Here is an 11,052-nt window from a genome sequence, read left to right on the forward strand (position 1 = left end):
TACAATAAAGCTATGTGCTAACGCTCCGACCTCTTTCGAATTGTAAGGCGTCAAACGCCGATTATCGATTCGTCGCAAGGTTACGGAGAGAGAGGGGTATGATGGAGATTATGTTTTTGAATGTGTTGGGTACCTTCAACAGTTTTATTTCCCTCTTTATTGAAGTGTTTACTTGTGTTGTGTGTTATTGTATGCCATCGCGTTCTACCTGGTTTCTAAAAATCAATCGGGGATCTGAAGACCCATTTCAAACGTGGGGGTAACTGACCAAACGTAACATTTATCAATTTTGTGCCGAAACCAAGCGGGCTGCAGCTTGCCAGCCGATATAGGGAAGGGCATCGGAAGTCCGTTGCATTTGAGCGTTAAACCTCATAACGGCAAAATTGTTCCTTGAGGCCTCTGCCCCACATCGGGCACTTAATCTGTTTCGTTTGATTTAAAATGCCCTGACATGAAGCAATGCATCACACTCGGCAAACCGGGGACCACAAACAGTCACATTCTTTTTTGTTGTTTGTATTGGATGTTGATTCCCCTCGGCAACAAGTAGTTGTCTCTTCTCTTGCTGTGTGGCTGCACCATTGCAATAGATTCTTCATGGATGCTGGCATGCAACTAACGACTAAAACAATCGCTCACAACTGCACAGGTGACGCGCTCTCAATAAGGTCGGCACTCCTCAATGCCAACCATATGCACCGAGTTTTCTAGCAGTGTAAGCAGCCCGAGAGGATATATGTGGCTCCCGATGCATGCCTTTCTCCGCTACTTGGAGCCGACCTCCATCTCGTGCCCGCCACTTTGGCAGGTTTTGGCACCCGGCGTCAGCTACGCCGCTTCAAACAATGAATAACTGCACTCCCCATCCGCTTTGAAGACGCGCTTCAAAGGCACGGCCGGCGTGCCGATGCAAAACCGGTCTGCAGGACGACGGAAACACTCGTGCGATTTCATTCACAGCCAGCGGTGGGTGCAGTCATTGACGCGGAGGCGTGAGACCACCGCGGCGTAGACAGGTGATGCTTAGCATGAGTGGCGTAGAGCCAACGCAGACAGGTGGGGCAGTCAGGCTGCGTAGAAGTGGAGGGGCTGAGCTGGTGACGTGCGGCGCCTCCTCCCACCTGCAGCCGAGCAGTCTGCAGGCGGTCATTCAGATGGTCAATGGTGATCTCCATACCGTGGCGCCATAGGAAAAATCCTCTCCGCTCAGCACGTCACGCTGCGGGCACTGGTAACGGCGCCGGCCGCTGCTTTCAGTAAAAGTGGCGCGGGCGGGTGCCGCGCGCGGCAGCGGCACCTCATTTCTGGCGTTGACGGCGACATAATTGCCGCTGCCTTACAATCTCGGCGCAGCGAAACACGCGTTTGCCGCGGCGACAATGTGAGAAGGCGCGCGGCGGCGCAGCGGGGCAATTTTGGCCGTCGGCCGGCGCCCTCCGGGGTGCCGACTGACTGTGACGGGCAACGCGGGTCTCGCAGCCCCCCCCCCCCCCCACCAGTCCCCTCCCCCCCCCCCCAGCCCCGGCAGGACTCAAGCCGGGCAGAAGGCTGCGGAGCAAGAGTGGAGAAAGAAGAGAGAGAGAGAGAGAGAGAGAGAGAGAGAGAGAGAGAGAGAGAGAGAGAGAGAGAGAGAGAGAGAGAGAGAGAGAGAGAAGAGAGAGAGGAGAGAGAGAGAGAGAGCGAGAGAGAGAGAGAGGAGAGAGTGCGTCTCGAGTGCTGAGAGAGAGCGACACGAGCACAGGTCAGCCACCGCCATTATGCCAGCGGCAGTGAGGTTACATGTCTGGAATCTCTGTCAGCGAATGTCGGAGAGTACCGTAAACCCACTTTTATAGCCCCGAAATTCATGCAGCAAAAAACCACTAGGTGACGAATATTACGGAATAGAGCAGGCCACACCTAGACAAGATATGGGCGAGGGACCAGCCCAGATAACCCCTGCATACTTTTCAACACGGGCACAGCTCCATTTGGATAATGGCGTGTCAACGATATGACGCCCGCATCATCACTCTCTCCGCTTTTTGATGAAGTCTAGTGCGGATGCGGAGCCCAGATGAAAGATGGATAGACACCCATTTGTAGAAGCAGAATATATTGGGCGAAGGACAGACGTCATTGGTAAATACTACAACTTTTCCATGACCCCAGAAGTTTGAAATATTCATAACATGGCTCAAGAGGACAAAACTTGACCATACTGAACCCCATCGCATGTCCACACATGCCCCACCATTTAAATGTGCGCCGGTGTTTGGGCTGGTAAAACCCGAATTTGAGGCTTTAATATATTTTGATTTCTTCAGCGAAGCAATTTGAAGCTTGAAACACTTTTATTGGAAACATTGATGGCATTAAGTAGAATTTCAGCAGCAATTTTGAAATAATAGTGTTTGTTATGCCTGCAAGCCACGTTTGGTCTTCATAGTGTCATCGACACCTCAGATACCATTATGAGTAAAATTTCACTCAGGGCAGTGATGATTTTTAGGTACTGATATTCATAAGCCAGTTAGCAGCGTGTGATGCGAAAATCACACTCCCTTTGCAACTTTTGTGGGCCTCTGGAAATCTTGAAATGTTCCACCGCTATTGGCGCTTATGGGCGCGTTTCAATGTTAAAGGGAGTTTTCTACATATACATGGTGTTTTGAGCCTAAAAAGCCAGCTTGAAGACATTTCGGTGCTGTTCACAAACCTGACATTCTTAAGACATAAGCCTCTTCAGTTTTTAGCTAGTGCGTCCGCAAAAATGGGGAAAAGCATATCAGGGAAAGCATGTCAAAGCCATCTTAGCATTCATGACGCCATAATAATGCCATTTAGATCCTGTCATTCCCTGAGCCATGTGGCAATCAAGACCAAGAAAAACATGTTTGTCCGGGCGTTCATATCTGGCGTTCGTGGGCACGATTTCCAGACATAACAGCCGTCAATAGGCTGTCGATCAATATTGTGCAAGACACGATGACATAATCAAACCATGACGCATGGACGGGCGTGCTTACTAAACTAAGAATTGTGCTGCCTGGAGCAGTCTTTCCATTTAAAAAGTGTGTCAATAGTTAAAAGTGAGCTTCTTTCACCATATCTGATGCTTGCTTCAATATTTTCAAATGTCAAATATTCCCTTTCATGGTTATGTTTTCGTTTCAGCGCCTATGATTTTGTTTTAGTATGTGGAGGTGATTGACGTCGGCGTTGGCATTGACATTGCAGTTCTGACTGGCTGCAGTGCTAGTCGGGGCCGTCCACATCGGTCGTTATAAAGTACAGGTAAGGATTGTCGTAGGCTAGAAGTGCGCAAGCCAGGCAGTGTGACAGCCCCCCCCCCCCCCCCCCACACACACACTTGTTTTTGACCCCTTAAAGCTATCTTCCTATTCGTCAGCACACTTCGAGTGCAAATAGCACAGTTTGTTTCACAGATTCACACAATGTCACAGATTCAAAGCCTACCTGAAAGGGAAATCTCCAGACTCGAAGATGTTGAAGCAAGCATCAGATATTATGAAAACGCTCAGTCGTAACTATTTGTATATTTTCAGTAGAGACGGCTGCTCTAGACAGCACAATTTTGCTATTTAATAAATATTCTCCTCGATACGCCATTATCTGATTGCGTCATGAGACGCTGGTATGACGATGAGGTACTGCCAACCCAGCCGTGCAAAATTACCACCGTTGCGCTCATCTGTGATGCTTCAAACTCGCAGAAGATGGCGGTGGCGGTACTGGAAGTGTTTGCTGAGCCAAAGATCCTTATGCACTCGTGTTTCAAACACGAGTACACAAGGAGATCTGGTCAGCAATGGCTCTTTCTTGTGGTGGTCTTGCATATTTACCCGTGAGTTTATGATGTTAACTTGCATTCACATGTCTGGCTTGGTGCTATTCTTAAGTTGTCCGAGTAAAAGCGCTATTTCCGTGATAACTAGCAATTTTGTCTGAATTCTTGTATTATGTAGTAAAGGCGTGATTCGTAATTGAGACTCGCACAGTTTGCTCACTAATAATCAAGAGCCAATAGACGTTTACTATATTGGAAGGTGCTCACGAACGCCAGATCTGGACGGCTCGACGATAATATTCTTCCTGGTCTTGAACGGCACATCGCTTAGGAGGTGGCAGGATTCCAATGACGTTGCTATGGCGTTATACATAACTGAATGGCCCTGAGAAGTCAAGATGGGCATGCCTGTAAACCGCAGCGAATGTTATTCAAAATGGCGATTTCAACTCGAACCCCATGCCAGTGTAGTACTTACCTTTAAAGGGAGTGTTCCAACTTTGGAGCATATTTCAGAAGCATACTTCAGGGAAACCTCAGGACAAGTTACACCTAATAATAGCATGCGTAGTATCACTGCAGTATCGTTAAGACGTACCACAAATGCCATTTTTGATTATTTTCGAGTTCAAATTACGCTGTCATCGCTCTGTAACAGCATTTTGATCCTTTCCTGCAGTCGCAACCACCGTCGTCATGACAACCAAAACACGACGTAAGAGAGAAATCAAAGACAAAGTATGACGCTTCGTTGAATTCGTGGAACACTAGCTTCATGTTCGCATATCTTTTTGTCTAAACGGAGTGTTCTAAGCTTTCGCACCATTTATTACACAAGTATGTTGACACATTAGTGTGCTACAAACATTAAAGAATACACACGTTGGAAAAAGGCAAATTTAACTGATAACTTTCATAGTGGTGAACAGGGATAACAATAAATACACCGCCGATACCGGATGCCGGCGGTGTTTTGAGCTATTCAGAAGGATTTCGAGAAAACTGGTGTTGCGGACCAAATCGCAGCGTTTGATGCACCAATAGGTCAAAGGTACAAAAAAGATGAAATGCTCCCATTAACAAGAGCATCTAAAAGCAGGGCCAGCCCGTGATGCCAACGCCCCCAGCATCATGGAGGATAAAGGTACGTTGTTAGTGAATTTGCTCGCCGCAATGCTCGAGCAAACCATCTATGGTGAGCATATTAAAGACAAGGAATGATAGGTGTGTTGTTGTTTTGTACCTTGATGGTCGTACGTGTGAGTGCTATGTTCGTTTTAGCAAACAAACGGCATCCGAGGCATTGGTACTGAGGATGGTGAAACATGACTTCTCTCTCCTGCAGGAGCGAGAGGAAGAACTCTATTGTTTATGTAGATGAAAGCAGGCGAGGAGCTCAGTTATCGCGAAACGTGGTCAATCTGGTGCCAGAGGGCTTTAAAAAGGCGGTTGCAGCCCCTCCTCCTCGGCTCCATGGCAGGGCATCAATCACTGCATGCACCACAAACCGTAAAGCCAAAACCAACACGTGAGCAACCAGCGAGCTTCAGACCAAACGAGCTGTTTGCCACAATGATTGTCAGGGACCCTGAGCAGCACGCCTCGCTGGTCTCCGCGGTCCGGTCTGCTCCCGCCGTAAGGGCGGAGAGGGGGGGGGGGGAGATGGGGGGGGGGGGACCGCCGCCGCTTCGCCCCACTAAACCTTGACCGCGCGCCCGGCGTCTAATTGCGGCCGGCTCGGGCGCGGACCAGGCGGCAGCTCGGGCGTCACCGGTGGCGCCGGTGCGCCGTTCCAGCGCGCCGGGTCAATAGGCGGCGTCGCATTCGCCGCGCTGACTCACCCTGAAACCGCTTGACGCGGCCGCGGCGCCCGGCGTGCCGAAAATACGGCCGGCAGCCCGGCGCCGCCCGGCCGAGCGGACACCGCCGGCGGCGGGAGCGGCCAGCGGTGACCCGTCAGCGAGTCAGCCCGCCGGGGCAGGCACGCGCCGCCGGCAACACGCATGCGTGCGATGCTGTACACCGGACGACGGGCGGTGTCATGTTGGTGGGAGGAGAGGGTTATGGGGTCTCTTACGTGCCTCCTTGCATCGACGATTGCTTTCAGCACGGGAGTTTGTGAGCCTTCCAACACATTTAGCATTGACGACATACGTCACGTAACTAAATGTTGTTTCGCCTTCCTTTCACAGCACGGTAACGCGAGGAGACTAGCGCCGGTTGAGAATTGGAAGTTGCAACAGATTGGAGCAGCTGGTGAGCGAATAGCTGTCAGTTTTGAAAATGATCTATGTTTGCTCTGCGGCGTTGCACGGAAGAAGCATGCATTTACTTCTCAGCATGCGCAATGAACGTGTGAGCGAAACATGGCCCATTCTCTCGTTTTCTGGTGAGGCGCCAACACAAAAAGATGTGAGTAAGCGATTTGTTCAGTGTACCTACATACACCTACTAAGAGAAAAGGATATCTAGTAGCCCAAACACCAACCAAATCAGCGGGTTGGGTTTCCTCAATCCCAACAAGGCAAACTCAGTGCCCCGTTCGGCGCGACCACCGACCAGCCGCATCAACCAATTGCAGCGCACGGTGCGACATCGCGTCCCTGATCGGAGGCACGCGCTCACGGAGTAGAGAACACTTCCGATCTTTTTCGTAGAAAATGGCTTGTCAGTGAGTGGGCGCCTCAGTCAGCTTTCAGACCTTCGACCCCACCATACCACGTGTTTAAAGGCCGCGACAGTACGAAGACGGGAGTTTCAGCTCCTGGACTGCTCCATGCTCCTGAGATTTCAGACATCTGCGTAGAGAACCGGAAAACGCCAGCTCCAGCTTAGTGAGCTTCATAAATTTGATGACGACACTGGAGCTTTATGACGAGGTCAGTAACTGAGGTTAGACATGGCTTTGACTACCTGAAGTCCTGGGAGGAAGGACGACGACGGCAGGCACGCCATCTCTGTACGACCACAGCCATATAAAGTCCCTTCTCGCTCCATCGCGTCTTATTTCTCAGAGGTCCATCCTGGAACCTTAGACTGTAGCGTAGCCTCCAGCTGCTGCGTCGAACAGTCCTGATCTAGGCGCAAGCTCTCGGCAGCAGAAAGATCAGAGGGATGGAGTGATTGATGGCCGGCCCATTCGTTTGATGGTGTGGCAGTGAAGCTTGACCGGAGTTGAAATGAGCTGAAAGGCCGCTGTACGGTCGGTTCTGTTCACATGTCAGGCGAGTGGGAGATATGCGCCCATAAGCCAGCGCCCGGCCGGAGGGGAGTTGACTTCCCCCCCCCCCCCCCCCACGTTTTCTTCGAGCACAGATAGAGAAGAACAGATGCCCCAATACGAAATTGTATTACCTATTCATCTATCAATTTAGCATGCTTTGCGCAAATTTCAGGTTTTGATCTACCAAGACCAATGGTCTTGGTTAGGTCAAACAGCTCGACCTCTAAAAAACTTTTATCACACACACCTTTTTGTGGGTCCTTTGCCAGTGTTAAAATTATTTTTAGTAAGGGAGCATGATAGTATCTACAGCTTGATATTTCAGATTTTTTCAGATTTTTTTTCTCCATTTTTTTTTAGGTCGCTGAGCTGAAGTCAGGTAAATGTTTGCTATCTGTTCGTGAATAAGGGAAATTTGTATGCATTATTGCGCAGTTAGGTGGCTATATATGGGGCAAAGAGTACTAATATGCACAGCCATCATATGAACACAGAGCAAATGGCTCTGGCCCAGGTTATGATCTAAACACATGAAGAGTTCAAAATAGGCAGCTTTATTACGCAAGTGTGCACGCAGTATTCGAATATTCTACTGAAAACAAGTTGAGATATTACTCTAATGCATCATGAGCTCTCAGCCAGTCACGTGAGAGCAGCCAGGGTCATGTGAGGCGATCCAGGGTCAATGACCTACGTTGCCAGAAACGAAGAGGCTAAATGAACGAGTGCATCACGTATAACCCCCTCCTTATTGCGTTCGTGAAACTGATGACGCCATGGCACTGAAACTGATTGCAAAATTCCATGGCAGGCATGTGCCAACAAGCCTGTTCTCGATCTGTTACAAATACGTTGCCAAGTGTCGAAGCGACTGCATACGATAGGCAACAGCTATACTATCTTGAGTGCCTCCATATGTGTAATGTACTTTTTCTGACCACAGATAAACATTGCACTGGCCACATACCCGATTCGCACTTCACTTTTTCCCTTTCGACGGTTTATAAATTTGACTTAAGCTTACCTCATATGACCGCCAAGTAAGCCCGCAATGGCACTTTTGCGTCTGGCATACTTTCGTCACACGGCTGCACCTAATGAAATAAGTTAAGTCACATGCGCATTATGGAACAGTATCGTTCTTGTAGGCTACTGGTAGACCAATTTTGGACGGTGACCTGATCTGACTTAACCTTTGTGGGGGAACAGATATGGTCGGAATGGACTCCCCACGGTCTTAACGCTTAATTCCGTGCCCTCAATATAAGTCTGAGGTGTTGACGTATGTTCAAACTGCATTTATCGGAACGACCATTTTTGACCTTTCACCACCTCTGGTCACCTCACATTTGAAGCAAGGTAAAGCATTTGGTGTGCATTCTTCATGGCTTGACGATGAGACCTTCATAACGGCATCTTTGTTTTTTCATACAGCTCCGAAAGTTGGAGATACCAGGGGACAGACAACTGCCCCCCCCCCGGCAATGCGCGGATGTCTCGGGCCCCCTGCCAGGCGCAGATTTGAGACATCAAAGTCAGCATTTCTTAAATTTTTATCTTCTGCTTGGACAACTTTCTTGGATCAGCGTCCACGTTAAGGGGCATGTGTTGCATGAGCCGCACCACCACCACTCGGTCGTGTAGCTGGGTCGCCGGCAGAAGTGTGCGGCGAAAGTTGAGCGTGCCGCAACGTTTGGCACTGCTCGTCCTACCTCGAGAGTAGGCCCCGCTGACATGACCTGACGTTTAGCGCAACCACCGCTACCGGCCGCAGTCCGTGTCAGCCGGGGCTAAATCATGAGCGCATGAAGGGAACGGAAATCCTCACCGTACATGAGTCAGAACACATGCGCTCACCGACTGCGCTTGTACGAACTAAGGAAGGCAAGGTAAATAGCAGCTGCTATTTTTGCCAGCAAGCTTAAGCATTTGGAAAGAAACATTGGCACCTCCAGAATAACAAAACGACGCATTTGGCATGAAGAGCAAGACAACACAACATAATCCGATGACCAATTTGTGTGTTAAGATTGTGTCGGACTTCCATATCTTAATGGTGATTAGACAGCCACAATGAGGTCCTTGAATGCATTTGTTTTTACAGAAAAAAACCTTAGCAGCAATGAAATTCTACATCGCCACGAGCAGCCATGTATTTCAGCTGGCTGGAGCCATATATCATGTCCATCTCACGTCTTAGCATTCTGAGCAAGCCGGTGATGTTTTTCTATGCTTGATTTTCGGCCAGATGGTTCTGTACTACGCGTCGCAAAATGGTCCGACTTATTCAAAAACCCGGTGTGGCGTTATAACCATCCTTCGCAAAGGGAAGCCAGATGCTACCACGATCATACAAATGGATAATGTGCTTTTGTTATGCTTTGACGGTTTATATTTTGAGTATGTCGTTTTGTTATTCCGGAGGGACCAACGTTTTTCCTCAAATGCTGAACTTCGCCCGCCAAGACAACAACTGACAGTTCACTTCCCTTCGCTTCCGTATTTGTTCCCAATGCGTAGGCTGGTTAAATGAGTTGCCTCGGTTGGTTAGAGAGTCTGCATTTCGATTCACCTACTGGTGACGGGAAAGGTTCGAGTCGCCTTATACGCTCAATTTTTAGCCCTGGCTAGCGTGGCTGCGGCCGGTAGCAGCGTGTGCGGCAAAGATCAGGTGACGTTGGAGGGCTCATAGCCTCTGAGAAGCATGTGCAGTGCCAAGCGTTGCGGCATATTAAGCTTTGGCCGCGAAATTATACCGATGACCCGAAGTTTCAGGATTTCATGGTGGGGTCTGGATTCCCGCAACGAACTCCAGTTAGCGTAGGCGCTAGCCCCAGGCATTTATCCGATCAAAAGGCTGCTACTAGACCTTCAAAGAATCATATGGCGCAGCGATTCCTTGGTTTCTTTTTTGAATATCTTGCAAAATTGGGGCCACATGCCGATGCATGCTACCACCAAGCTGCCTGACATGCAACAAAGCCAATCGCATGACAGTCTGTTTAGCTCACTTTGATTCCGGTCGAGCTTCAACACCACATCGTCTAACGAATGGGCCGGCCATCAAACTCTGCCTCTGACCTGTCTGCTGACAGTGGCATGCGCTTGGGTCAGGACTGTTAAGCACCTCGTAAAAATATTTCACATCCATGATCATGATCACATAGGTCATGTCAAGACTTAATATGCTACGACACATTTGACCGCATTTCATGGCCTCAATTTAGTAAAAACAAAATCCTGTCGGCCCTTGACGTCGTGGTACGAAAAAACGTGCATCGTGCATAGACTGGACCACCAGGTCCCGTTTCAGTGCCCGGACTGCACCAGAGGCTGGCGCTGCCGCTGAACTACCATATACATCAGCACATCAACTTTGGATGCGTATTGTCAAACGAACCTTGACGGAACTTTTGAGCACGCACTTCGTCATGAGAACTTCACCCCTCAAGAAAAAGTTGCGTTTTAACAACTGTGTACGACCGTTCTCGGTACGAGCTTGGCGCGTTTGACCATTTTCCCTAACATTTTACCATACGAGCATCATCTCCTTCGTCCTTTTTAAATCAAGAGCTTTTGATATCATGAACTTTCAAGCGTGGGTGCTTTATTCATTCGAAGTTCAGGCATACAAATTTTATCCTTCGAACTATTGGCATACCAGCAATGTCTTTCCTCAGCTTTGACGCAGCACAGAAATTGCCATATCTTACCAAAATATAAAAAACAAATATCAGTCGTTCGTAAGCATTCGGTAAACACAAAGCTGGTCCGCTGCTACCGACTTACTACGCTATGGCGTCAGGTGCGCCAGGTGTTGGTGTGCTGCCTCCACCGACGGCCGCGGCGTCGCGTATGGAGTTTTCTGTGACGTCATCTACTCTGGCCTCGGTTGCGCCACCTCTACCGCCGGCCATGACCCCCCCCCCTCCCCTCCTCTGAGAACAGAGGCAGTACTTGCGGAGCTGGTCACGGCTCAGTCGTGCCTACTGTACCTACCGCAGCTCCACCTCCTCCGCAAACAGGAGCACTACCT

Source organism: Pollicipes pollicipes, unplaced genomic scaffold (genome assembly GCF_011947565.3).
Source record: "Pollicipes pollicipes isolate AB1234 unplaced genomic scaffold, Ppol_2.1 Scaffold_6686;HRSCAF=7923_pilon_pilon_pilon, whole genome shotgun sequence".
Classification (NCBI taxonomy): Eukaryota; Metazoa; Arthropoda; class Thecostraca; order Pollicipedomorpha; family Pollicipedidae; genus Pollicipes; species Pollicipes pollicipes.